The sequence below is a fragment of the Canis lupus genome, chromosome 4, assembly GCF_011100685.1.
Source record: "Canis lupus familiaris isolate Mischka breed German Shepherd chromosome 4, alternate assembly UU_Cfam_GSD_1.0, whole genome shotgun sequence".
Taxonomy (NCBI): domain Eukaryota; kingdom Metazoa; phylum Chordata; class Mammalia; order Carnivora; family Canidae; genus Canis; species Canis lupus.
Window position 1 is genome coordinate 86786080 of NC_049225.1, and position 6026 is coordinate 86792105.

The following is a 6026-nucleotide window of genomic DNA, read 5'->3' on the forward strand; positions in this document are numbered from 1 at the left end:
TAAATATGACACATTAGTTGAGATGGACTTAAGAAATCTAGTCTTCCATTCTTTCAATATTCTGACCAGCAGATATGTAACTAGCAGTGATAATGCAGGGTTCCTGTACGAAATAAGACAATGAGTTTCCCAAGAAAAAGATATCAAGATGAGATTTAAAGATAAATGTAAAGATAAATTGGGTGGTCCATAAAGGACCTAGAAGAATTGGAGAATTGAGGTAGCTGTTGAGAGAATATCACTGAGAAGCTATTTTGAAATTTCATGGGAAAGTTCAGCAATGGCCACATTTTTCCAAGAATGAATCATGCTACAGTAAGACGGTTGCATATTCTGATGTGTATTCTCATCCTCAGCCGGTTGGACCGAACAAGCCACCAAAATAAGAAGAGACTTAGTTCTGATATTAACTATATCCTCAAGTTTGAGGAAATTGAGTGAGATTGAATGACTATAAGACAATTTTGAAAATTGTGAAGTATTTAAAAATTGAAGATTTGGATTTCAATTATTTCTCTTTATTTCATTAATCATGGATGATTAAACAAACTTGTAAAATCTTGTTAACCGCATCTTGACATTTAAATATTCAGAATTGACTTTAGAGGTGTTAAGTTAGCTAGAAAGGCCATTCTCCTTGAGTGTTCTGGAAATTTAAAGGAGAAAAAAAAAAAAAAAAAACTTCATTTATCCAGCTCCATTTTCCCCTACACCGAATTTCAATGTTATAGCTTCATAAAGGAAAACGTCAATCATTCTCAAACATTACTTTTTAAAGTAATTTATTTTTAAAGTATTTATTGTCTTAAAATATTTTCATAATTCAAACACATTCTCATCAGGTTTTCAAAACAACAACAACATTGTCAAAAATGATTTGGCAATGAAGGTGATAAACAACAGGACTACAGTTTTTTAAAATGGCAGAAGAAAAATAATCAAAAACATTTATTTCAACTGTATCTTGAAAATAAATACATGTCTGCAACTGGCTCTTGGTGACCAGGTTTGGTCCAAATACATGATAATGATTTTGACATCATTATACTGGCATCTTAAACGAGGAAAACCTAAATTCCCTAAGCATTGGATTGTACATATTGGATGTGACATGTTAATCATAGTATGTGACTTAGGCTCTTATATTGCCTTTTAAGGGACATCGTGTAGTTAATCATGTTCCCTTAAATAAAGCTTTGAGATTATTTTTAAATATAAGCATAAGTTCAGTTGAACAATAAAAAATAGCACTGTCAGGTACTTCTGCCTTCAGGATTGTACTGTCATTTGAGAAATTCTGAATAGTTTTGTCGCTTTAGGTGGAAAACTCTTGAGGTAACCTTGACTTAATCGACTTAACTCAGCAAAAAACAGTAAAGACATCCCCACATGCCAGCAATTATTTCTCAAATTCCCACTATAATGCGGAGGATTATAAACTTTAAATGCCCCCCTAGGAATGTTGAGCTAGAGCCCTTTAGAACATAGCTGGCCGATCCGATCCAGTTCTATCACTTTCCATTATAAACTTTGTCAGCCTCGTTCTAAAAATACCCGGGAGTGCAGTTTAACCTTTCTGAAAGCTGCATTGTAGTAATGTCCTCACCAGACTCCATCCCATGCATCATTTTTCTCCCCTTTCATCCACAACTCCTTCTTGCACTGATTTCATGCCACAGATCAATCACGGGATAGCCTAAAACTTGTGGGGAAACCAAAATAATTTAATTGATCCACATCATTTAATGTGTGCCAACAATTCTATTTCCGCTACATTGTTCGACTTCACTAGGGTTTCATACTGATGCTTGAAATGTTCCTTCTTTTCTTCTCTCCTAGTTTGAGTTACTAAAAGCCCCAAGTGACTTGCAAATATGCCATATAGAGAAACAGGTACAATTATTGTCTATTAACACCACAGACTGGATTTGTTTAATTAGGCAGACATCATAGTGAAAGAATTATGGAGAATGGTTGTACATACATGATGGTATATACATATATACCAACAGGGAATAGCACCTAGACAGGGGAGATAGAGCAATTGTCCAAAGATGTTCTGGGGCATTTTGACTGGAATTTTGTTACTATTACAAATTTATTGTGAACTGTTGGCTCTCTTTATTTTTTATTTTTGCTTATTTATTCGAGACAGAGAGAGTGTGTGAGCATGAGAGGGGGAGGGACAGAAGGTGAGAGAGAGGGAAAGCATCTCAAGCAGATGCCATGCTGTGCATGGAGCCGGGTGCAGGGATCCCTTCACCCTGGGATGATCATGACCTGATCCGAAATCAAGAGTCAGATGCTTAACCGACTGAGCCTCCCAGGTGCCCCTGGCTCTCTACTTTGATGAACGTTTTCACATTGAGATTCTCTCTCTCTTCCTCCCTCTGCCCCTCCCCACTTATGCTCTCTTAAAAAAAAAAGTATTCAAATACTCTTGACAATAATTCATTTGAAACATCAATACATGTACATTCTGAAGAAGTACAATGAAGATTAATGTCTGTGGAGTTAATTACTCCTTAAAATATGCAACGGATTTGCTTTCTATAGGAAAAGGACTGAATTCTTTCTCTTAAAAAAAAGATTATTTATTCATTTGAGACAGAGACAGACAGAGCACAAATAGGGGTTCAGGCAGAGGGAGTGGGAGAGGCTGACTCCCCACTGACCTGGAACCCGATGTGGGGCTCCATCGAGCCACCCAGGTGCCCTTAAATTCTTTCTCTAATGGAAGGTTATTAATGTTAATATCCAATAATATTTTATTTTAGAATTTTTCCAATAATATCCAATAATATTTTCATGTCCAGTGATAGTTTTCCAAATAAAATAATTCTAAAATATGTATCCTCTAAGAAGTCTCAGGCCAATTCTCTTTAAGTGGATATTAATATAGGTAGAAAATTTAGCCTGAGAAAAATATTATATGCCGAATGGAAATGAAAAGTCAGAAACAATACAGGGTTGTTGAGGACGTCTGAGAAACATGATGTAGGGGGGCCAAGTGTACAATTCCTACTGTCGTGTCCTCGCAACCCATGCAAACAAAATAATATGGATGTGAGCGGGAAGAAACAAAACCAAACCAAAAAGCACCGGCTATGTAGTGGTCACCTGGGAGAGAACTACTCAGAGCCTTAAACCCAGGCACCCGTCGAGTCACTACCTTGATGCGGTCTGGAAAAGCGTGGAGGACCCGGGTAATAGTACTGTGGAAGTGGGTCAGGGGAACTCAGAATGGCTCACCCTTTTTAAACTCATGGTCTCTTGTTTCTAAAGAAAAAAAGAAAAAAAAAAAAAAAAACAGTTCAGCCACACCAAGTAAAATATTTGTAGGGCTGTAGAATTGTCTGTGCAAATTTTCCAGATTCTGGTTTCATTAAAGCAATAATTCGCTCTCTTGACATGCTGGGTTGTTGAAATGAAAGAGCTGTCAAGCCCAGTCACACTGGTATCCGAAGAAAAGAGTGGGATGAAAATGAAAAGCAAATACAGTAAGCTGGTTTTTAGTAGAGTTGTGGATGCTGTTGACTAACCCAGAGAAAATATTTTTTTGCGAATTTAATTTCCCGGTTCCTCAGGACCTCGCCCAGGATGCTCTGACCTTGCCCATCCATCAAACATGGTGCTACATGGTCTGTGGAGCAGTTTGTTTTAAAAATCCTTCAGAACCAATAGGTTTATGGAAGCGTGCGTAAGTGGTCTCTAATCTCCAGCAGAGAAGACCGTGGGTCGTGGAAGCAACTCAATCAGCAAAGCGCACTCAAGACCTGGCCTCTTAAGCACTTCAAATATCATTACCACAATTTCCATCATACTGTTTGTTAATTAGCATGGGAGGTGATAGATTTAGGAAGAGAAGCAGCATTCAGAATGATGTGCCCTGGTAGAAAGCCCATGCACCAGAGGGGAGACCATCCCACAAGAGCAGTAACTACTTTTGAATTCACCTTCCTGATACTGAGTTCTGTTGATTTCTCTGATGTAGATCAACGTGCCACCGGCATGGTACTAAGACTCAAGCATCCATACGCACACATACACACGCAAATCCGTAGATGTCTAAGAAAATCTCCTAAAATAAATTAAAAGCAAAACACAAAACCTAGCATAAAAGGTGATAGAAAGTATGGTATATGACAAAAAAAAATTGATAAAAGGAACCGAAGCAAATGGAGACATCGTGTGCTTTGCATGATTTTAATGAAGAAAAATTCTAAAATAAGGGATTAAACATCATTTTCAGAGTGCAGAATGTGGTAGTAGCATAAAAGTAAATGCATTGTGTCTGTTTTTCTTTCAAATCACTTCACCCCTGGAAACAAGCCCCAACCGCGTGGCATTGGGTTGTAAAACCCACCCATCTTCAGCCACAGTGATTGGCCCAGGGACGATCATATCAGTAAAGCAAGGGCTACAAAAAGCCTTCCTTGGATTTGCTCTCTCAGGAACTGGCAGTGAAATGCCTGCTTTCATTTCTTGGATGCCTGAGGCTCCATGGACATGAGCCTAAAACTATCTGTAGTTGTGGATTCAATCTTGCCTGAGCAGCTGGCCTGAGAGAATCAAGCCAACAGGCAGAGAGAAACACATACCAAAAAAGAGAAAGTCTCAACAATATTCAAGTTTTATGAACCTCTAAACCACTTCCACCTCTCCATAACTCAGTAGCAGAAACCAGTACAAATCCCAACGTTGTTTGAATTAGTGTGTCGGGCTTCTGTACATCAGGCGCTTCACTAGCATAAGCAGGAGGAGAGACACTTGCCGTGACAACCATAGAGTGGGGAATCCACCATAAAATAACGAATCAAGGGGCTGGGAAGGAGAGTCCCTCCCTCACAAGCTGGGATGGAGTTATAGGGCAAACTATGGCTCCCCAAGATTCACATGCTGTCTGAATGAAGTCGGAATGAGAATTTTTTGGCAAATGAGGTCATTGCAGATGTAGTATTAAGTTAGGGTGAGGTCACTGGGCTGGGTCCTAGTCCAATAGGACACCTGTCTGTATAAGAAAGTGAAATTTGGGATCCCTGGGTGGCGCAGTGGTTTGGCGCCTGCCTTTGGCCCAGGGAACGATCCTGTAGACCCGGGATCGAATCCCACATCGGGCTCCCGGTGCATGGAGCCTGCTTCTCCCTTTGCCTATGTCTCTGCCTCTCTCTCTCTCTCTCTTTCTGTGTGTGACTATCATAAATAAAAAAAAAATAAAAAAAGTGAAATTTGGCCATGGACACACACACACACACACACACACACACACACACAGAAAAGGTGACATGAAGAGATACAGAGAAGATGGTCATCTACAAACCAGGACGAGAGGCTTGGCACAGATCTTCCCTCATCGCCCTCGAAAGGAACTAACCCTGCTGACACCTTGATTTTAGACTTCTAGCTCTCCGAGCTGTGAAATATTAAATTTCTGTTGTGTAAGCCACGGTTTGCGGTATTTTGTTATGGCAGCCCTGGCAACAAATACAGATGGTAACAATCCAAGTCCTGGGGCAGAAACCAGTCATTAAAATGCCTCTGCGATATCCTGGTACTTGGACATTATACAGGCTGAGTCTCTTCAGCTGAGTAGAGAAAAAAAAAAGTGATGGGAGATTGAAAAGGATTGCTTACTTCTTTCTGCTTTTAGTAAAAAAAAAAAAAAAATGCTGCAAGATAGAAACAAGTAGAAATAAAATGTGGCCTGTCTAGAAGAAAAAAGATAAAGCAAGGAAGATCTATAGCATTCTTGAGGCAGAATGTTTCTGTCGGGCATATGCCCAGCCCAGGAAAAGTGGCAAAATGCTGCGGCCAGTTATTAATGACACTCTAGCATCTACAAACACCGCGTAGGTACTGACTTGAAGTTGTTGGACTCTAGAGGCTTCCTGGTGCCCTTGGTCAGTCATGGAAGTGGACGCTCAGGCATTCAATATTTTAAGGGTCTTGGATTACAAGAGAAACATCTTGAGATTCTTCAACAGCTACAGAAACGTCCAGTCAGTCCATGAACCACTCAGTCAGAC